The 24,322-nt window shown below is 34.5% G+C and overlaps 1 long non-coding RNA gene across 1 annotated transcript in view; it reads right to left on the reverse strand.

Annotated features, from left to right (window-relative positions):
* LOC107517046 overlaps nt 1-24,068 on the reverse strand; it is a 276,036-nt gene extending 251,968 nt beyond the window's left edge. Inside the window, exons 1-2 of the long non-coding RNA XR_001598431.2 lie at nt 23,007-24,068; nt 22,746-22,916 (exon numbers count right to left, since the gene is read on the reverse strand). This is a non-coding gene — a long non-coding RNA (uncharacterized LOC107517046). The remainder of the gene's footprint in view (nt 1-22,745; nt 22,917-23,006) is intronic.
* Nucleotides 24,069-24,322: the final 254 nt, after the last annotated feature.

The following is a 24,322-nucleotide window of genomic DNA, read 5'->3' on the forward strand; positions in this document are numbered from 1 at the left end:
ATTTGGCCAAGGAGAATGCCCAAGAAAGGTCCTCTCTGAACACTGGATAAGGGAGTGCCTCCCTGAAAGCAGAATCGGCATCTAATCATGGGCTGATTAGAAAGGGCTGTGTGAATGTAGAAGCAGGTATAGCCAAAAGTGTGTTTAAATCTGAGTCTTGAACTCTTGAAGGTCACCTGCTGAATGTCTTCAATAAACACTTCCATGCACGAGAAACAAATGGTGCTCAAATTTCGTGTGTGTCAGCCCCGACACCCTTTTCCCAGGAGTTTAATCAGTTTGTTAAAACACAGATTGATGTGCCCCTCTCCAGGAGTTTTGAGGCGGGCATTCTGGGTTGGGCCTGATAATTTTCATATATAATGAGTTTCCAGGGGCAGCTGGTGCTGCTGGTCTGACTTGTCAGTCATAGTAGCTAGTCTCAGAGAACTGGTACACAACGTACATTGTAATTCTTCAAATCTTCCATATTCGTCTCTTATTTTTGCCTCTATTCCTTTCTTTATCCATTTTCTAACATTTTTTTCTATTCTCTTTTCTCCTTGACCTATCCTCCTGTCTTATAAAGATTCTCAATGGACTAAATTAAAATTTTTCTCAAAAGTAAAAATTTCCAGCAATCTGGAAGAGTAAATACTCTACATAAAGTTATCACTACCTACTTCAGCAGTTGTGTACTCTTTTAAAGCAATGTTCTACATATGGCTAATGTTCAGAGATGATTCTTTAATGAAGCTGTGGTGGCCGAAAAAAAATGACTCTTATTGGAAATTACTGTTTGACTATCACTATGGGAACATAGGCCTTTGATTAAAGGTACATAACATTCTAAACAAGCTTTCTGCTTCTGTAACCCCGCTTACGCACCTGACCTGTGAGTTGACAGGTAGTGAATAGAAGAAAGATAGCTCTTTTGTGTTTAGACAGAATAAAAAATGGGATTTTAGGCTTAAAAACCCTGTACCTCTACATTTCAGGGCTGCTTAATTTGGAGTCTGTGTACCCTTGGCAGACCCAGCTGGCCGAATAAAGAGTGTGTTCCCTATAACTTACCGAGTTCTGGTGATCTGTGTGTCTTTCAGGGGCTGGCGGCTACAACAAAGCATCTATTGCTAATTAATCAAACTCCAAGAACTTTCCGTTTTCTTGGTGGAAACTAGGATGAACTCTCAAATGGAAAATGAACATTAAATAAGTTGGCCTGGAAAATGATAGTGACCCCTGTACTATTCTCTCTTGAAAATGATAGGATTATAAAAAGCATTTTAACTGTATATTAGAACACACATTACTTTCAAAAAACTTCCTTTTTGAGGGTCCAAGTAAATATGTTTAGCAATTTCTAATGTGTGCAAGCTTTTCTTATATCCTTCTCAACTCTCCTCTGTTCCAATAAGGGCACATTTCTTTTCATTTTATTTTAAGTGAGGATGTAGATCAGGAAGTTAACATCCTCTTTAGATATTTTTCAAATATATAAAGACAACACTTCTGAAGAATATTTGAAATTCTCTCATGCTCAAAATACAAAAATCTCACAAAGTTCTAGATTGTAATAATTTTTGAAGCCACTAAAGTAAATTACTAAAAGCCAAAGTTATTCATCCCAGCACAAGCATTTAGCTAAAATTTTAAGAACTAAAATTACTAGGCTCTGAAATGTACTGTCATCGTTGGAGATTGTTAGAGATGTTTTCATGTATTTTCAAATTTTCACTGTAATTTCAACTTTCTCATTTTATATTTCTATAACCCAGATGTTTTTTAAAAAGGCTCTTTATCATTTATAAATCATCATTATATTGTTGTATATCAGTCTACTAGAATAATCTATTTTCTGCTTGATCAAAGCTTAATGATTAAGGTCTTCATTTCTCCAAATCCTTTTCCATGACTCAGATCCCATTTACAATCCTAACACCTCATATGTTGTACTTACCCTTCAGATTGTTTACTCTAACCAAACTACTCAGTCATTTTTATCTCGAATAAGTCTTTCTATATTCCTTTCCATACTATGCATCCCTTTCAAAAGGACAGCCCAATTTCTTTCTAAGAGATTGATGGAAATTTTATTTCAAGAAAAAATTTCAGCCTTTTCTAATTAACTCTACCAGTTATTTGTAAGGCAGACCTGGGTTAAAATCTGGGATTCTTCTAAATATTTTCTAAAAAGATGATAATAACAAATGTGGCAGTTAAGTAAGATTTACAGGAAAAGGAAGTAATCCATTAAACTGAGTTCTTAGATGACAGGAATTTTATCATATTCACCCTGATTTCACCAATGTCTGTTAGACAGCAAGTACTTAATAAACATTAAAATATTTTTTTCTTAATTTGGCACAAATACATTTTATCTATATCATAAATTATTTTCTATAAATTTCAATTCAACAAATAATTATTGCATATTTCTATGTGTTAGATACTAACCAGTTGGCACAAAAGGAGAAAGCATATAGTCCCTGTACTCAAGGAGTTTGAGTTTCCGTAGGAATCTGAACAAATAAGTTGACAATAATAATACAATACCATTTGAGTTATGATAAAAAGAGGTACAGCCTTTTATGGGAGCATTTAAGAGAAAGAACATTAGTTCTTAGATTGGGCCATGGAAAAAGTAGGAATTTACAAGTAAAATTAAGAGATGGTACTTCTAGGGAAGAAACAGCATGTACAAAATCCTACGGTCAAGAGAGGGTATAAGATGTGAATGACACAAGTAATTTAAAATGGCAGCCTTCAGCACATGAGAGTACGGATTAGAGATAGACCCAGGGAACAAGGCAACACCACATCAAAAAATTCGAGGGCCAAGTACGAGAGTTTAGACTTTATCTAAGAATACTGAGGGCATATCAAAAGTTTTTAAACTAAGAATGGGAATGACATCATCAGATTTCAACCCTGGACCTATCAGTCTTTTGTGAAGGACAAAGACCAAGTGTGCAGCAAGTTATACTGACTGATTGAGATGAGTTATGTGTACATGGACTGAATCACCTTAATTTTATTTTACTTTATCTATATGTAATGACTTATTAATAAAATTTACTATATGCATTCCAAAGTAAGTTGAAGAGTGGAAGAAATCTCTCTCAGTGAGAGTAAATTAGGAGATAAGACTAAAGCCAGCAGAACAAGTGAGAATGCTATTGGAATGATTATGAACTAACTAGTGGCTGTAGGATGAGATATTAGAATGTAAGAGACTTTATGAAGTAATTTGGATTTTGGAGTGAGGAAAAGGAATGAGTGAAGGCTTATTTTAAAATTTAGCCTTGGTAAATGGTTGCTTCTTAGAGTAAAGTATCAGATCCTGGAGACCAGGGGCTATTTTCTTCCCATTGAATGCACTGAGCGTAGCACTCACCTAGAGCAGATTCTAGTGAATGGCTGTGAACTGGTCATCTCAAGTTTAAGAACAAGGTCATATCTAAAATTCAATGTATGTTGTCATCTTCTCTCAAAATTTGTGCAGTTCAATGAGAATATCCTGAAGCAAAACTTTTAAAAATGAATATGAGCAGAAAATAGGTTGAGAGAAAGAGAATAGAATCCAGCATGTCAAAAATGAATAGCACAAGCCTTCTTTTCAAACTAAAAAGCATCTGCACAGCAAAAGAAGCCATCAAGAAAATGACAAGGCAATTTATGAAATGGGAGAAAATATTTACAAACCACATATTCAATAGTTATATGAGTTTCTTGTGTATTTGGGATACAACTCAATAACAACCACCACCACCACCACCACAACAACAACAAATAACCCAATTTAAAAATGGACTAAGGACATAAATAGCTACTTTTCCAAAAAAGATATACAAGTGACCAACAGGTATATGAAAAGGTGTTCAACGTCACTATCATCAGGGAAATGCAAATCAAAACCACATTGAGATATCACCTTACACCTATTAAATTGGTACAACCACTATGGAAAATAATATGGAGTTTCCTCAAAATATTAAGAATAGAACAAAAAAAAAGAAATATAATAAATGCTTCTTATACCCAAATTTGTATCAGCAACCCAGTTGCTCCCTGAAACTTATATAATATCAAACTGACAGGATGGACAGGAAAGTAATCTTAAACCGTATGTGTCCAAACCAGAATGCCTGATTCTACTTCCTGTTTCTTTTATAGCTCTCTCCAACTCAACTAATAGCAGCTCCTTGTTTCCAATTATTCAGGTCACAGGCCTTTCAATCATAGTAGCTCCTCTTTTTCTTCTGTGTGATGTGTATTTCAATAAATTCTATAGGTTCCATCTTAAGAATATTTCCAGAACCTGCCTCCTTTTGCTGCTGCATTATTGCTTCTGTGAAAATATAAATTTGATCACCTCGGTGGTGATCAAAACCCTTCAATGTCATCTAACCCTGAGAAAAAGTCAGTCATTATAAGCATCTCCACACTCAGCCTTATTTTCCTCATGCTCTTCTATGACTCCCTATTCCTCACCTCCATGACTTTATCCCCAAATTCTTTCCCCCTTGCTCTCTCTGACCTTAGCCCAATGGCATCTTACACAGAGTTGGGATTATTTCTTGAAAATATTAGCAAAGGCTTCAAAGGACCAGCTGCATTTGAACTGAGATTAGATAACGAGTTAGATTTGAGTGTGTGGACACGAGGGTAACACCCTGCAGGTGGAAGTAACTGTGTATACAGGCCAAAGATCTTGGTAAATAAAAGACAGAACAAGAATATTGTTATTCAATTTGACTGTGGCATGGAAAGCATGAAAAGAAGATGAGTAAGATAACTTAGGGCATGTAATATAAACCAAGAGCCTATTTAGGTATTTGCAGTGAGCAATGTAGCTCTTCCCTTTCTTGAGCAAAAAAGGTAGATCTTCGCCACCTTGCATTTAACATGAAATCTACACTAAGAAATCAGATGGATTTATTATAATATCTTCCTCTACCAGAATTCTACTGGTGACAATCTTTCTGTTTATCGGGCTGGCTGAAGGAAAAATGAATCAACACACATTTCTTATTGAGGTGGACCAAACATTTTTTCATGCATATTTAGAGAATACAAATTTCAGCTCCAGAATTTTCAAACTATACAGTATTCTAAATAAGACAGAAAATAATTATAAGCATATAGAAATAAAATATTTTACTTCAAAGGGTTTTACATATAGCTATTTCACCACATTTGCTCTTCTATACCTAGGGTCTGAATTGAGTTTGAAAAAACAATCTATCAACTAATATAATGGGATTTTAAAGGAAAAAGTCAAACAAGAAATTCCTCTGATGGGCAACAATCTCTCCACTTCCCAATCTGCACCTCTTCATTCCTGCCTGACTCAACCTAACAAAATTCTAGCCTTAATTCTCCAGGACTCTTGAAAGCATTCTCTTCTAACCAGGTTATATTTCCTTTGTATTTCCTGATTGGTCTATCTTCATGCAAACGAAGACTCCAAATTGTCTCAGTTTGGTCCAAAAGATACCCTTTTGATTTGGTCAGAATGGAGCTGTTCTAACTGGTTGGTTAAGATATAGCTGTGCAGTTCTGATTGGATGGAGAAAGTCTCAGTCCTATTGGTTGAAATACAATTCCAGGAAGTCCTTTATAAGGGCTGGCTAAGGAATACAGTGCAGGCAGGCATTTCAGTGCAGGAGGAAGGCAATTCAGTACAAGCTTCTCCCTGAAGCACAGTTTACAAGAGAGGCCCCTGTGTAGAAATGGCTGCTAGGCTCTGTTTTTTAAATTTGAGCCCAGTTTAACAGCAGGAGTCCTTCAGGATAGGTGACTTCTTTCTCAGTGTCCACACGATAGTGTATTATATACTTGAAAATTGCCAAGAAGGTAGATCTTAAGCGTTCTTACCACAAGAAAAGAGAGAGCAAAAGAGATGGCAACTGTGTGAGATGATGGGTATGTTAATTATCTTAATTGCAATGCTCAGTTCACAATGTACACAATATATCAAATCATCATTGTACACCTTAAATATATACAATTTCTATTTGTCAATTATACCTCAATAAAACTACAAAAAAGAAAATACCACTGACAAAAAGAATTTCTTCAGCTATTGCATGGAGGAATTTCTTGAAGGACAAGATATGGAAGGAAGAGAGGGGTCAGAGAGGGCAGGGGGCTGTTGCAAGCGTCCAGGTGATTGGCGATGTTGTTTCAGACTAGGGGATGGTGAGAAGTGGTCAGATTCAGACTTGCCAGTACATCTGCTGTGAGTGTGAGTGAAAAATATGAGATTCAAACCCACGTTTACCTTCCTCTAAAGATTACATATCCACACCTCCATAGTCTCTCCCTCTGTAACTTATTAATCAGAAGGAAAAAAAAAAAAAAGACTAATTAAAACTTTCAAGCCTAGTGTTTCTTCTGGCAACTTTATTGCTGTATAATTTACCATTCTTATCTCTCTAAAATCTAAATGCAGTTTTAGAGAGTGTGATTATTCATTTAAAAAAATAAGAGAATGCATGGATGCCTGACAACTAATAGGTACCCTAAGAGATTATCTGTTCTCCAATTTGAACTTGGCAATGCAAGTAGGTATCTACAGTAGATGAGCCAATTATTTTAAATAAGACAAAAAGCATGCAACCTGTTTCTTTTCTTTGTATAAATAACCTCCAGCATCCCAGACTTCTCTGTCATCACAAATTTAATATAACCACAAAAAGATTTTGAATACATTTCAAGGAACATTTGTTTGCCACTATGCTTTTTCAAAAAAAAAAAAAATTTGCAATAAAGATAATGGCTAGAATAAATGCCTCAAGATATTCTTTTGTATTTGAGAAATTGTGCAAACTTTAAAAATTTATGGATGAGGCAAAGTAGATAAACTTTGTTCCAGCAAGTTGTGAAAGGTAGAGCTGCAGAAATCAGAATCTACCAGTAAAGAAGTATAAAGTCCATTAATAATGGGAATTTATTACAAGGAATGTGATATTTAAGAAGTGCCTGAACCCCATTTCCTGAGATTCCAATTCAATTGGTTTGAGATGAAGCCCATGTACTGGTTTTAATTTTTTTCTCTCCGATCATTTTAATGTACAAACAGGGTTGAGAACAGGGTCTGAGGTGGAAATAAAATATTCTTTTTTTTTTTGTTTTTCTTTAATGTCTTAGAACAGAAACCCATCACATTTTCTAAGTTAAAACAGCTCTCTTACTCTGGCAAACGTCAGGACGGGAGTCCTACACATGAAAAATACAAAGCTTTCATTTCTCTCTCTCTCTCTCTCTCTCTCTCTCTCTCTCTCTCTCTCTCTCTCTCTCTCTCTCTCTCTCTCTCTCTCTCTCTCCTTTTTCTGTGTGTATGTGTGTGTGTGTGTGAGTGTGTGTGTGTGTGCATGTGCCTGCACATGCCTGCACAGACATAGCAATGGTTTAAAAGAAGACTTTTACAACTCTCCTATCAGGGGGAGCACAGATGTAACAAAAGTAAAGCATAATTTCTGTCTTAAGTCAAGGGGAAAAATGCAATTTAGAGTCAGCACACACTTTAAGAAGCAATACCAAATGGTTTGAAAAGAGGAAGTCTGTGAAAATAGCGATTGCATGCTAAGATTTTGTTAAATTTCTATTTCGGTCCTGTACTTCATTTTTAAATATTTACTAAAGATGGAGTTTTTAGTCACATTAAGATATCCTTCCCAATAGTCCTTCATTGAATCTTACTAGTCTTGTCCCCAGCACTTGCTGGCTTACTAGCTGAGTGAAACTCATTAAGGGATTGAATTCAATTTAACAAGGAATTAGTGAAGATCTATTCGACAAAATGAAGTCAGTTTAAACACACTGAGGCAGTTTCTCCTAATCAAGATGGCCAGCTTTATGAACAATGAATCTGTAGTAAGTTCTCTGTAAATGCCTGCTCCAAAAGGGAATGAAGCTCCTGGGAGAGTGGAATCTTTGAATGGGTATATTCTGGATGTACAAGAGAGCCCTCTTAAAAGTCCTCAAAGACCTGTTTCTTCTGTTTTGTAATAGATGCAAAGTAGACGATTTTGTTGATCCACAAGCCCCTTTCAGATACTACCTGGAAGAGAACAAAATCCAGAAAACATGGAAATTCTAGAACCAAAAATTAAATCAAGCCTTGTCACAAATAAGAAAAGAGATTAACTTTTGTAACAGAAACTAGATGATTCTTAGTTAAGAAATTTTATTTTTATAGTGAAAATCTTAAGACCGAGTCTCTCAAGGGATGGAATGAATGAGTTATTATGAATTCATTCATTCTACAATTATTATTGAGCACCAACTAACATCAGGAAGTAGTTTATGAACTCAGAAAGTAATAATCAAAAAAGACACAAATCCCTGCTTTCTTGCAGCTTTTGTTTATAAGGATACAGACAAAAAATAGCTAATAAGTGCGCCATGTAGCTGCAAAAGATAATTCTATGAGAAAGATATAAATACAGAATAAGTGCAATGAAGAAAGGGTGTAAGCTGCAACTTTAAATAGGGTGATAAAGAAAAATCTCTTCAGGAAGGTGACATTCCATCGAAGACTTAAAGCTGATGAGGAAATCGGTTGTGCAGACATTTAAGGAAGCAGGCACAAGGGAAAATAAATTTTTAGGATTGAAGAAAAATATAGTAATGAAGAAGAAAAAGGAAAAAGGAGAGAATTGCTGAAACACTGAGAAATGAAAATGCCCTAGTGAACATATAAAAGGATATTTTAGTGAAGAGCATGAACCCTGCTTATGTAACAGGTGGAAAGCAGAGGACCTGACCATAGCATTTTTGTACCAGACTGGAAGTTCACATACTGGAAAGCCCATTTCTCAGAGTGTATACAACAGCAGCATAAATAATTTCCATCTTTTATATTTTTCTTCTCTAAACGTAAACATTTTAGTTCATGACCTGACATGGCCACTGAGTATTTTGATGGAGAGTGAGAAAATGTTGAATACCAGTAAAACTCAAGCTCATGTGCAGAAAGTACATCAAGAATAAATGTCCCAACATCATTCATCTCTGTATCTGAGGCTTTCAAGTTTCTTGTCAACTAGAAATGAGGTGGTTCACTGTAACCTAAATTATAAGGGCTGTGTGTTGTTGGAGCAAGAGGATTTCCACACTACTCCACTGAGGTGCTGCCCCCATGACCAGCTTTGCTGCTCAGAACCAGATGATTAGAGTCTCTGGTTGAAGCAGTAAATTCAACACACTGGTTTACGGGAGCTCCAGTTGCTGTAAAGTCTGAAAAAGGTGCATCATAAAGACCCTTTCTTCACACTGCCACTGGCTCCCCATTGCTGCAGTGGTCATCTCGAGCCTTCTCTCTCAGTCTTCTCAAATTTTGGCTCTCCCATCAAGTCTTTTTGCCTTTGACACAATGAATCTGAGAAACAAATTCACATGCATTCATTAGAGTACCTTAATATGCTAACTTTCTCACCATTTTCTTTATTAACAAAGAAGTTCAATTACAATAAAAAGGAGCAACTGGTGGGAAGAAATGGGGGCCAGTCTTAGGGAGAGATAGTTTTGAATAGCTCTTAGGTCTGGGTATGTTTAGCATTTGATTTTCTCAGCTTGTTGCATTTTTTTCTCTTACAACCTACTTAGTTACATACAAATAACCTTGATAAATTCATCAGATCAGCAAGCAGTTATTGACCAGGTGTCAAGAACTATGCTTAATTCTTAGTACAGGCTACTGATATGACATACTGCCCTGTCCTCAAGGGAGTGCAGCCTAATTAAGTTGTGACAGTCACAAACAATTATTCTTCCTACAATAGAATGATTACCGTAACAAACACATGTCCCTGGTGTTATTGGCACACATAATAAAATACTTAACAGAGTCTGCAGGTTCAGGGAATACTGAAGACTCTCAAGAGTTCAAAGGTAAGAAGGTGTGAGCCACGCCAACAAGGGTGAGAAAGATACTCCTGGTAAATCATCAAATGGTCAAAAGAAGATAAATTATAGATGATAGGTAGGTAGGTAGGTAGGTAGGTAGGTAGGAGATAGATAGATAGATAGATAGATAGATAGATAGATAGATAGGCAGATAGATAGATAGATAGATAGATAGATAGATAGATAGATAGATAGATACTCTGGTTTCTGTATTCTGTGCTGAGTTGAATGATCTGCGATTTAACATGCAATAACACCTAGCTGAATGGAACCAGCCCTTCTAAGCTAAATACTACCTTGCATGATAATATTTCTACAAAACTATTCTATTCCCCAAGATACTGTCCTTGAAGAAATAGGCCTGGGCTTTAGAGGATAAAAAGTTATAACTGGAATACACTATTTTCCAGTCTAATTTGTAACAGTGGCAGAGAGTTATGGCAAAAGCCATTCTTTACAAAAATAAATTGAAAAGTTCTACAGAGTTAAAGTGTTAACTACATAGTGAACTGACTATTGAATTTTCAGATGTGTTTTTGCTTTAAAGATATATTGACATCAAGGTCCCTTGAAAGAATATAATCATCCTTTTGAAAACATTTTTAATATACCCTATGTGATACAGATTGTGTCATTTGTCCAAGACTTCTATTTCTTTCTAAAGTTTCCACTGAAAGTCGATCTTAACAAGAACCTGTGTGTCAAATTTTAAAAATAAGTATTTCTGAGAGCCTTGAAGATGTCTCAATTTGAAAAAAAAGTGTAAAAATTATATAATTCTACTTTATAAAAATCATAATATGCATTTTATAATCTCCAAGTGTTCACTCCAAGAGTAGTAACTATGTTTCATTATCGAATGAATGAAATACACAAAAGAAATTGACCTACTGAATGAACAGGTTTGTCACTTAGAATTTAATATTGCAAGATTATTATAAAGCTCATCTGAAAAATAATTTCCCTTTTTTATCTGAAAGTAAAACTCATGCTGCTATCATAGATGCAAAGGTTAAAAGTAGTTTTAATAATGCAGTTATAAAACCTCTGAATCTATTTTTATACTGTACTAGTTGTATAGCACTGATGTTTAGTTGCCTTGGTCCACACACCCTGCCAAGACAGTCAAGCAAAGAAACAATAAGGAAATAACAGAACAAAAGTCCCACTTCTACTACTGGCATGTTCAACCACATGAAGATAGTGGTTGCTGTTTAGATCTATGTAAGGTCTTTGCCAGTACCCATACTCTTCACATACTGGCAGAATGAGCTCTGGGGTTTAAATACTGAGCATATATCTGGGGTTTTATCTTTTAACAGAGGATGATATTATTCTGTATTCATTTACTATGATATGAACAACTGAGATTTTCTTGGCCATCTCTCCTTTTATGTTATCTTACTTATCTGATGTTAACAAATAGCTCTTTGAATATTAGGTAGATGATTTTAAAATGCATGTTTTTGTAGAATAATAGAAAAACTAAGTTATAACATGTATTTGTGATGCAATTTCCCCAAATCCACACGTGCATTCTCACATTTCAGTGTAAAGACCCTAAAGCACACACAGAAAAGATATCTATCTCCAGTCTACAGATGAGGCCATTGTGCCCTCAAGAGCTGCTGGTCACTTTCAATTACCTTATTTCACTTTCAAATGTTAGAATTCTCCAGCTCAATTTACAGTCCTTTCACTAGTTCTCAGAACTATGGTTTTTGTCTAATAAATATATATGATTTATATAAACAATACCATGCTGTGTCTATTTCCTGATATGTAACATGATATGCTGAAAAAACAAAACAAAACAAAACAAAACAAAACAAAACAAAACAAAACAAAACTCTAGACTGGAGGAGAGAATACCTTGATTTAAGCTCCAGTTACAGATCTTGCCTTGTTTCTCTGTCTTGGTGAACAGCACTACTGCCTTCTTGCTCAATGATTGAAGCCAGACCTGAGTTTTGCTTTAGACAGCTCTCTTCCCTCAACTTCCTCATCAAATTAACCATGTCTTACCCATTCTACCTCTTAAATTTCTCTCTAATACATTCTCATCTCTTGAAAACCCCATCATAATTTTGATAGTTATCAATTCTCTCATCTAAATACTACAAATGTTTCCAATCTGTGGTAGCAGAAATTAACTGTTTTTTGTTTTTTTTTTTTTTTGTGGAGGTGCTTTGTAATCCTCATTGTAGTAGCTGTCTATTGTTGTACAATAAATTAGCACATACTTCACAGCTTAAAACATCACACATTTGCTCTCTCACAGTGTCTGAGTCATAACAAGGTATGGATTAGCTGAGTTCTTGGCTTCAGGGTCTCTCACAATACAGAAATCAAAATGTTTCACTTGAAAGCTCAACTGGGGAAGGATCTCCTTCCAAGCTCATGTAGTTGTGGCAGGATTTATTTTGGGCTGAGAACCTTAGGCCTTTGCTGGCTGCCAATTAGTGGCTACTGTTCATACCTTCCACGTGGTCCTCTGCATAAGGCAGTATGCAACATGGCAGCTTGTTTCATCAGAACCCATAAGAAATAGGGTCCAATAGCAAGCCCAAAGCCAGAACCTTACATAATAACCATTTCATAAAAGTGATATCCCATCACATTAAGGATACTCTGTTGGCTAGAAGCAAGCCATAGGTCTTGCCCATACTCAAGGGTTACAGAAGAGAGTGAGTACCAAGAAGAAGGGGTTATCGGAGGCCATCTTAGAGTTGGTCGCCCACCTTCATCATTTTCTTCAGCTTCTTAAACTTCACACTGTAATGCACAATGTAGGTGAAAATTTCTGAACTCTATATAAATGCAACTTTAAGAAAAATCTCCGAGGATACAGGCATTAACAGTGGACACTTGTGCACTTCCTGTTATTCTTTATTTCTCCTTACATAGCCTTAATCACATCCTATTATTGTTTTATTCATATTATTCGCATGGTACTATTTTTATCTCCTTTGTATACCAAAGACCTTGGTTGTCTTATTCATCACCGGTGCCTAACACCTGCTATATAGTAGGTGTTTAAATATATTTCTTACATAAATGAAGAAATAACTTCATGAAATGCTCTGTGGGATGACATGTTTGCTCTCTGTTGTATATCTTCATAAGGTTGCCAAAGCCCTCAAACTAGATTACCTTAATACATCAATTCTGTCATTATCACCAATGAATACATCAAAATCCCTCTATAATTTATTTATTGTTTCTGTTTCTACCATCTAGACTAATGAGTACCTTTGTTTAATAACTACATGTATTTGCTATAAAATTGCCTCTTTCATGAGTCAAGGAGACACTCTTTATTTCCAGCATTTCAATATTCAATAACTAATCCCATGTTAATATTCTCTATATCCATCACAAAAGTAAAGATTACAGTCCAAATATCTCACCACCTATTTTCTGATTGAAGAATTTCAGTTTTACTGCTCTGCTGTCATATGGAAAATTCCCAATCACTTTGATTAGTTGACCTTGCCTAGATCTTCTCCACCTGTGCTTTAGGGTATAACAAACAGAATTTTACACAGGTACACAGTGGTTTTGTTCAAAAGAACACAAAGTTCTTACTGCAAAGTTAAGATATAAGAAGAAAGATTATGAAATTTCTGAAAGGTATTTTATAATAGCGTTGGTTCTTGGATAGATTAGTATCTGGGACGGCTTTAGTGCTGGAATGTTGGCTTGAATGAATGGAAAGAACACTAAGGTTAAAACCAGCACCATGCAAAGTCTTGAGATAGAGTTTGTCTTTTGTAAACTCCACAATAATTTTCTTAATTTCCATCTTTACACAAGACTGCCCCTCCCTCATGTTTCAAGATGTTTCAAGTCTTTTTTTAAAGTAGCTAATGCCTAACAGAAGAATGACAGGAAATTAAGATAGAAAATTATATTAGAACTAGTCACGATGGACTTTGCTGTGACATTTTGATTTAATCCTACACACAGTGGGGAGACACTGAAAGTCTCTGTGCAAAGGAAAACCATGATGAGAACTGAGTTTCCAAAATATTCAAAGAGCATTTAGAGGTTATCACTAAAATTACAGGAAGAAGTAAAGAGGTTGAAAAATAATTATGATGATGCTAACAATTAAAGGAAAAGGTACATAAATACAACACACTTTGAATGTAGTGGAAGACAAGGCATTTATATTAACTTTGAGATTTTGACCCTAGATAATTAGTGACTTGGTAGTGTTATTAAAAGCAATAAGGAACGCAACACAAGAGAGAAAGTAGGTTCCAAAGGGCAGAGAATGAGATTTAATTTGTAATATACTGTACCTGAGAGCCTGCCAGATATTCAAGATATAAACGACAATTGGCTGTTGAAAATATATCAACTAATAAAGTCAGGGTGAGGATTAATTAAATGACATGTTGCATTTAGTAGAATCTCTAGTACACAGTAATATTAGATAAATGGTAATGGGCTGTTAAATAGAGATTCTAAAATTCGTTATGAGGATTCAACCAAAAACAAGCATTTTGTTTCATAGAAGTTTATCAAGGTGAAATCTTAAATTTCAGAAAGATAAAATAGCTAGCAATGATATTTTTAATTACCTGAATTTTTCCCCTTGGACCAGAATCCTAGTACTTTATGCAACTAATTAGATCCATTATACATTTTAGAAATTCTTTATTTACAACAGAATGAGAACATCTCCAAAAATTTATTAAGGAAATAAAGTTTTATTTAAAAAAATATATTTTGAAATTTTAAAGTAACATAAATTTTGCTTAGGAATAGTTCTGGAATAGTGAAAGAGAACTACTTAAAACTAAGAGGCTCCAAATGCCATAATAATAATATTTACTTATTAAAGGAGTATTCCAGTTTTAAGGTGGCAATGAAAATGTTCAATGCTACTGTCTCATAACATAAATCATACCAAAATGATAAGAATAAGAAACAGAAAGGCAAGACAGTTTGACAAAACTAAGAGATAAAATAATAAATAGAATAAAGAGAAACTTCATCTTTGTTAAATCCAGGAGACACATATAATCCTATAATAGAGAATTTGATAACAGAATGACAGTTACAGTGAAGAACACACAGAAGTATAAGACCAGCCAGAGACTGAACTCTGGTGGTTGCAGATTTCAAGTTGCAGATTTTCAAAGTTTAGACCATCCTGAGCATAAAATAAACAGTAAGAAGGCTATAATAACAGTTACAGAAGACATTAATAAATTAGAAGAAAAGAAAAATGGTGAAACTAATAAATAAATCTAAGAATGTGTTTCATAATTAAAAATAAAAGATAAAACATAATCAATCTACTTATAGAAATAAGGAGAAAATAAGTACACAAAGTAAGAAATGACGACAGGTAAATCACGATATACATAGAGAAAATTACAAGAATAATTTGAGATCACATTGTTCAAATCTATGTAAATGAGATTCAAAAAATACTGAAAAAGATAATTTCCAAGGAAAACATAAAATACTAAAATCATTCCCAGAAGATATAAGAAACTAAACTGATTAATAGAGAAGAAAGGATTTTGTCAGAGAACTACCCTACAAAAGTCTTTGTTTATAGACTAATTTGCAAAATAAATTTGAAAAAAATAATTGGGATTTGATACCTTAAATTATCACTGAACTGCTCCAGTGGAGAAAAACGGAAGAAAAACATCCACAGAAGTCATTGTGTTTGATATGAAGAAATTATTTCTATTCAAGGATCTAGGAAAAGATGACCACTATCACCAAAATGTTTGAACACTGTTCTGGAGGAACTAGCAAACAAACAAACAAAAAAAGACAAAAGGAGAAATAAGAGTTGTATAATTTGTAAAGAAAATAAAAGTTCCCATTATTAGCAATTGATAATATTAAATATTTAAAAGCTTAAGAGAATCAACTAAAAACTATAACAAACAATAAAATAATTCTGTAAGATGATTAGTCACAAATCAGAGATAGACTTTCATGATGACATCTGAATACACAATACAGCCTTCTTGTAGTCATCAACAACCAAATTAAAACATTGTAGAAGAAAAAATAATAGTAACAAAACCAAAAAGGGAAAAATTATTAGAAATAAACATGTACAATCTATGTGAAGAAAATTTTAAACTCTATTAAGAGATTCAAAGAAATCTTGAATAAATAGGAAGATATTACCTTGTTTCTCTATATGAATCAACATTGTAAATATTAATTATATTAAATTAACCTATACATTAAATAGAAATATAATAATATTACAACAAGATTTCTTTTAGAAGTAAGCAAGCTAGTCTAAATTTTATTTGAAAAACTAGCATGGGAAAAATCATGCAAATTTAATTTTAAAAAAATAACCAGAAGGAATTAGTCTTTTGAGATGGATTTTATGAAGTTACAGAAAAAAAATTTTTAGAAAAATATTGTTCTGATTCCTAAATAGATAAGCAAACAATGAAACACAAAAACAGAAGGTATGCTGGTGAGATAAGTCTTCACTCTGATACCCCAAACTATACACACTTGCTTTTCTCTTATGTGAATGGCATAAAACTACTTTTCCTAGTCTCCTGTGTCTTCAGTCTTCTGGTTAGGTTCATACAATAAAAAGTACTGGCAGAGCTTGGTGAGGAGAGAGTAGGAAAATCCAGGATATATCTTGGGTGTGCTCACTCTCTATGGCTCCTGATCCTGTGGGACAGTCACTACATCTATGACCTCGGTTCCCACTGGGCATCTCCTGAAATGGCTCTCTCTCAATGGAAGCATTGACTTCTGAGCTCTGATTACTAACTTTTTGCTTTGTCCCTATAGTAGTAGGAGTTGCATCAGCTTCCTGTTGCTAATCTCTGGGTTGCCCTATTTGATAACCCTATTTCCCCCACATGCGTAACATATTCCCTGTATTAGTTCTCAGTTTGTAATACCAAGTGATTTCTGTATTCCTGCCTAGACCCAAGCTATTCTTGCCGGCAATATATATCAGTAGAGTATAAGGCATCATTCAACAAACTGTATTGGAGAAATATTTAGAAAAAAAAAAATAGTAGTCCATCTCACTCCTCACACCAGAACAAAATCTCTGAGAGTCAGAGATTTATATTGGAAAATATTCTGTAAATGTGTTACAAAAAATCACAAGAGATTAAAAATCTTAAGTGTGACACAAAACTCAAATGTGGAAGATAGATAAATGAAACTACAAAAAAATAAAAAGCAATCACAAAACAAAAGCAGTGTAGACAAAGACAAATGATAAAATACATATTGACAATTTACATTACAGATAATGGACTAATTTTCTCAATATATAAAGCCTGCTGCAAATCTCCAAAAACAATAAACAGTATTTTTTTAAAAAGATCAAAGGCATAACTGGACAGCTTGCAAAAGGGAAAAATGAAAATATCTTAAATATATAAGATATCCGAAATATCTTAAATACATAAAAATACGTTAAATCTCACTCATAATAAAAGAAAAGCAAATTTAAACTATAATGATTTACTTATCTGGGGAAAATTTATCATGCTTTATAGAAAAAGGGTACTTTTGCTGGTAGAATGGACAGTATATGGAGTATATTGCCTACGATTTAAAAATGTGTGCAGAGATAGACTTGCATAATGACATCTGCATAAAATATCTTTAAAAAGATAGTCAAAATATATTAGTGGGAAAGAGAATGTCTATGACATAGGGAGGGAGATACTTAGCTGTAAACATTTCGAATCTCTTGAATCTTTCAATAATATTCTTGTGTACCTATAAATTTTCAAGTATATTTCAAGTCGAATTTATTTTTAGCTTACTTCTCAGTTAAGAAAACATATAAGGGTAAAATGGCTGGAAATAATTTAGATTTTACAAATGCAGATATTTCTTGAGTCCAAATATGAGCTTTGAAATAATTTTTTTTTCATGTCTGGTCAAAAAGGAACAGTATTTTCTTTTAAATATTCATTTGAACACACATGAAATTTCTCTGATCTGTGCTTTATTTTATCCCAGTAATCTAGAAAACATTATAAGAGGTCTGTCAAGATGCATCTGGCTGCCACACAAAGCCATTTCTAACAACACCTCTACCACCCCAGATGCTAAACGAAGCTGTACAGCAGCAGCCCAGCACAGTTCCTGGCACCGGCCCTTAGTAAGTGCTCAGTTAAAACAAAGGATAATGTTACTACTGATGAAGGACTTAATAAGACCTAATATGTGCCTGAAACTTTACTGTTATGGTCTCTAACCCCTGCAATTATTCTGAAATTTTCTTCATGTTTCTTATGAAAGAACTGGCACTCAGAGAAATCAGAGTGTGTGTGTTCGATGCCACTCTGACAGGTTGATACAGAATGCAAATCAGATGTGGCTCACGGAAGCCAGTGTTCATCCCTCCACTTCACTCTAGGTCTCCATTTATTAGATTTCGAAACACATTATTTTATTTCCAGAATCCTCCATTCATTCTCACTAAGTAAATCATTCCTCCCAGAACATTTTTTTTCCTGTGCCAACCTAAGTCCTTACAGACATTCTAGAGAATAAACCTATTTCTGTGGGTCAATATAAACGAACAAAACACTAACCCCAAATAGAAGTGTCCTTGGTTAGCTCCTCTCTTCTCATCTATCTCCATTATCACACACACACACACACACACACACACACACACACACACACACACGTACGCATGCACGCATCCGTGCACGTGATTCACCCATCCTGAACTCTATTTTACACTACAAAGCCAGACCACAGGACTGACTAGAGTACACTGTCAAAGAGTTTTGTAACCTTTTTGTCTGTGTTCAAATCCCCACCAATTCAAATCCCTTCCATCTGTTCAGATGACTTAAGTCTTTCCTCTCATTTTTATATTTTTCATTAAAAATCATGTAAAAATAACTCATAGCAACATATATTTTAGGGCTTTTTTTTAAGTTCCATAGGATTTCAACTGATATGACAGCGGATAAGTGGCTTGGTTATTGTTGTGCCAAACAAAATGTAATTCTTTTCACTGCAAGACTTCCCAGAGTCTTTAACTTGATGGTATGCATTGGGAAAAGGAACCTATACTGAACAGTAGTTTCCAAACTGATTTAATAGATTATGTATTCTGAAGATAACTATTTTGAAAAAGAATTAGAATTAACTACTCTAAACTCTTGTTCTTCAAAGTAAGTTGCTAAAAACAGCCTGACTTCAGAATATACTTTAGAAGTTATTTGCCTATAGTATTTTCTGCTCAGGTCTATTTGCAAATGTAAATATTTAAGACAAATGAGAAACTTGAGGCATTTGCTAAAAATTGGGTAGGAAAACATTTGAGGGAAATTAGGTTTTCCCCATGACCTTGAAATTAGCCAAGTAGGCATTTGTAAAACTGGCATATTTTTTCTCTCTTCTGGTTGAGGTTTTCCCAAACCCACCCTATGTTTACTCAGTATAATTATATTATGCTTATCCCGCCCAAACAAGAAAAAAATAAACACTAAACTCTTAAAAAGAAAAAAAAGTTTAAAGTATATTAAAACACATTCAAACTAAGTTTCAAAGGTAAGTAATTCTAACTACAGATTAAGCAAAATTCAAAAAAATAAATTTCATGAAAATACTCTAATACATTTCTAAACATTGAGACATAACTCTAAATATCTTTAACAAGTAAACAGGTAAGGTACAGACAATTCTTACATAAATTAAGACCAAATAAAAGCCTTATTCACATTAGGGCAATGCTTCTCAAATTAATATGCATAGGCGTAAATACAAGAGAAATCTTGGAAAATTCTGATTCAATAGGTCTGAAGTTAAGCCTGAACTTTTGCATTTCTTATACGCTCCCAGGTAATGCTAAAGTGTTAATATGCAGACACTTTGAATAGCAAGTGTTTAGAGTACATTATATATTCTAACTCTTGCTCAGAATGATTATCTCATGAAAGTTTATCGATATGGATACACTGTCTATTAATTATAAATAGGCCATGCTAAACAACAACAACAAAAAGACACCAAGAATTGATGCAGGATTCTTTTGCCAAAAGAGTAGACCTAGCATTTTAGGAAAATAAGCCAAAAAAGCAGCACTTTTGTTCATATACTGAACTCATTTTGGTATTTTAATCAACATGGAAGTGAAAGACAAAATATCCTCAGAGGGCTTCTGTTAATTAAGAACTGTAGACTGCTGAATGACAATCACTCCCGTCTTTGCCACCTGTTTGGGCCACCAGCCAAGAATTGGAAAGTTACAGGAAAGATGGCAAGCAATGAGATACGACTTAAGGTAGAGCCAGATTTGACAATGTGAAAATACTTCCTGTTGGTTATCAAAAGATGCTACCAATTGTTATAGCAAACATATTCAATTTTACTCTCTCAGTTTGACTTTCTTTTCCTCTTCCTCTTCTAAATAACCTCCAGTGGAGGTTGACTACAGCAATTGTTCAAGTAGATTGCATAATGTTTTCATGTTGTTTATTTGCTCCCTTGTCTCCTATTTGAATCTATTTTTTATTATCTTGATGAATATAGTTGATTTTAGAATTATGTTGCCCTAAAGCTATGTTATACAGGTCTTTAAAAATGCTTGCTCAAGACTATTGACTTCAGAAATTGTTGGGCTACAACCAACAGCATACACTTTTAATGCCATTGTGGTTTCAGTGACTTACAATGTCATGTTATCAAAATCTCTAACTCATATTTGCAGAATCTGTACCTGAATGACACTGATTAAGCAGCTGGGCCACTGGGCTCTTCTGAATGAAGGCAGCCATTTATTTCCTCTCTCGCTGCCAAGGAAATTGTAGCCTCCATCTCTTACTTGACTATTTCACTGTTGCTTTTCCACTATTTCCTTTTAAATTATGCAGCTAGATAGAGCTCAATACCGTTACCACAAACTCCAACATAGATTCTATTCCCTTATTGCTGTGGATGGACTACAAGTTCCCTTGTAGTGATGCTGTTAACAATAAGAATGGCATCACCTGGCTCCAATGAGGTTTGGCTATTCAGATGTTGTTGTTGCAATTGGATTTGTTCTAAGAAGATTTAACCTGTAGAGACTCAAGAGTGTCCATGTGAGCCTTAGTGAATTACATGAGCTGTGTAGTACTTGATCTGTATGTAATCTTGGTTTCACTAAGTGAATTTGCTGAGATGCTAACCTTTAATCTTTGAAAGAAAGAACATTAACTTCCCAGAACCATTTTACTAGATTAACAGAAATATACCAAATACTACTGCTTGTAGAGCATGAACAATTTGATAACATCAATTAACTCAAATTTTGCTGTTTAGACTAACAGATTTAAAAACAAACAAACAAACAAACAACAGGATTCTGAATATCAGTGCATAAGGAATTTGTAACTTCCTAAGTGGAGAGAATTCTACATGTGAAGGAGCACAATGAAAGGACACTTTAATCTTCATTAACTTTTTAAAATTATTGTTTTTCCATGTAGTGTCATCTTTTTGGTAATTTTATTTATTATTTTTATGAAATTTATTGGAGTAACATTGGTAAATAACATTACATAAATTTCAGGTGTATAACGTAATAATACAACATCCGTATGTATACTCCATTATGTGCTCACTGCCAGAAGTCTAGTCTCCTTCCATCACCATATATTTCATCCCCTTTACTCTTTTATTCCTCCCCCACCCCATCTTCCTCTGGTAACCACCACTGTGTTTCCTGTATCCATGAGTTTGTTTGTTTATTATGGACCTGTAAAGAGAGTATCATGATAAGCGAAATAAGTCATACAGAAAAAGATAAGAACTGTATGATTTTACTCATATGTGGGATAGAAAACAAAAAGCAACAAATGAACAAATATTTTAAGCAGGTATTTTTCATTTTTTATTTCAAAATTTTCACTATCAATACCAGCATAACATTTTTCTTATAATCAAGAAACAATATTAAAGAGCAATAACATTTCACTGTCTTAAGACTTAGTAAATAATGAGAACGAGTACAAAAAAATGGATGTGTGAATCTGATATTTCTTAATTCCTACATTGTATGTCCCTTATTTGATTTGTCCCTCCCCTTTATGCTAGAAAACTTCTCTGGGATACCAAGTAGTAGCACTAAAGTAATAAAGTTCATAACCACAATGTTTATTGAGTGCTTACCGCATTCTAAGCATTTTACATGCTTTATCTAATATAATATTTACAATATCTCTATGAGCTAGATGCTAACATTATTGCTATTTTAAAAATGAAAAAACTAAGGCATAAAGAAGTTAAATTACTTGTAAAGGCCACTGACACAATCAGGCTTTGAACTCAGTCTATCTGAACCTGATGCCAGTCTCTTACCTACGACACTTCCCGCCCATTGGAATGTTGTCTGTAGTTAGAGTAGATAGACAGCTAGTTTCCACGTGCTACTTGGGTGCCTTCAACTGACTGTGGTCCTTTCCCAGTTGTGACTTCATGGATTTGGCTATTTACTGATTGATCAAACCCAGACACTTCTTGCTGTTTCCTGACTAATGTAGGTGGTAACCCTTCAATGCCAGTGCCCAGAGTCAATGCTGAGGTATTGTGCCAGATGCAAATTTCAATCCTCTGAATCATTAGAGAGCTCTAGGAGGTCGCGGAGGGGCTCAAAAAGGCTCAGGATGCTTGATAGAATATTAATGTTTTTCATAATTTAAACTATGGTAATTATTTAGAGAAAACTGGTTGTAAATTAACACATTGCTAATTATCAACACATGTTTGTAAATCTATAACATTTATGCTGGTTTGCTTGCTGGAAAGCATCTATTTCATTTTGGCTTCATGACCTCCTCTACCTGGTCCTAAGTTCTCCCACCCCTTACCTCCAAACTTCCAGTAAAATGAAGAAGTGCACCAAGTCATCTTTACAGCTCCTTTCAGAATGGAAGTCTGTGGATTCCTGGAAATGAATGCCTTATTTCACACAAAGCAAGAGTCATCCAGGGAGAGAGGAAGGTGGGCTGCTCCAAGCAGGGTAGCAGATCTCTCACATCCTATAGGGAAAAGATGAAGAAATCAAATTCCTTCCCCTTTGTCAAAGATTTTGGGTTCCCTCCTTTGGGCTGAAACAAGCAGTCACTTACCTTCAAGCTTAAAATTAGGAGTGTGAGTTTCAAGAGGCTTTCTGAGTGACTGCCAGAGCTCTGACAATAGTGGGCTTCTTTTATTGTCTTTTTCCCGATCTCACACAGTACAATCTATCCTCCAACTCTCCTTCTGACTACTTCTTCACCATCTGTTGACCTATTATGCTGACTTCCTCCTGTTTCTTCGACATACAGCTAGTTATTGGTGGCAAGCAAACATAGAATTTATAAGGGACTAAATAACACACACATCATAATTAAATTGCTTTGCAAATAAAGAAATAAATTTGAAAAATAAATATTGGCCAAAATGCACACAGTGGAAATGTACCTGAGAATTACGACCATACATTTCTAAACTGGCAGAAAGACAGCATTGATACCTGACAGGAAAACGAACATATCCATTCAACACTTAAGTGACTACATACAAGGAAGTGCTTTGTGAGCATTATGGGATACAAGCTGATTAACAGGATATAGAACCCACCTTCAAAGATCTTAAGAGACTGGTGGTAAAATATGCTGCATGCACAAATGAAAGTAATACAAGACAGGAAGCAATAATTGTTATAAGCTTCCCTCTACAGGATTAGCCACTCCTTTCTATAATCATATTCACCATAAACACAGATCCATTATAGGATGGCAATACATCTGGACTTGCCAGAACAGTTTCAAGTCATGCCTATTGTTCAAGCATAATTACTAATTTTTATTTTACTTTCAAAAATGACCTAGATTGAGTAATATATGCTCATCTTAATTTTAGTTCATTCATTTTTTTTTTTTTGCTTTTATTTTGTTTAGGCAACTACTTATCCACTAAAATGCACCTTCCTTAAGAGAAGAGACCATATTTATTTATTTTTTGATCCCTTGTGCCAGAGAGCACATGTCTGTAATTAATAGTAGCCAATTAATTTAAATTCATGTAGTAGGCAATTAATTTAAAATAGTGAAAGAAGTACTAATTCTCTATTTGAGGAGGAGGCAAATTTAGATTTATTTAAGAAGGGGGGGTTTTCTTTTTTATAATTAAATTTTGGGGGTTACATTGGTTAATACAATTATATAATTTTTAGGCATACATTATAATTTAACATCTGTATACTCTATTGTGGGTTTACCACTCAAAATCCAGTTTCTTTCAGCAACCACATATTTGACCCCCTTTACCTACTTCACCCTCCCCCATCCCACTATATTTGAACCCCTTTACTTGATCACTTCCCCACTCCTCCCTCACCCTCCTACCCACTGCTAACCACTAGTCTATAGTCCATGTCCATGAATCTATGTTTGTTTGTCCT

This window comes from Rousettus aegyptiacus, unplaced genomic scaffold (genome assembly GCF_014176215.1).
Source record: "Rousettus aegyptiacus isolate mRouAeg1 unplaced genomic scaffold, mRouAeg1.p scaffold_m13_p_1, whole genome shotgun sequence".
NCBI lineage: Eukaryota > Metazoa > Chordata > Mammalia > Chiroptera > Pteropodidae > Rousettus > Rousettus aegyptiacus.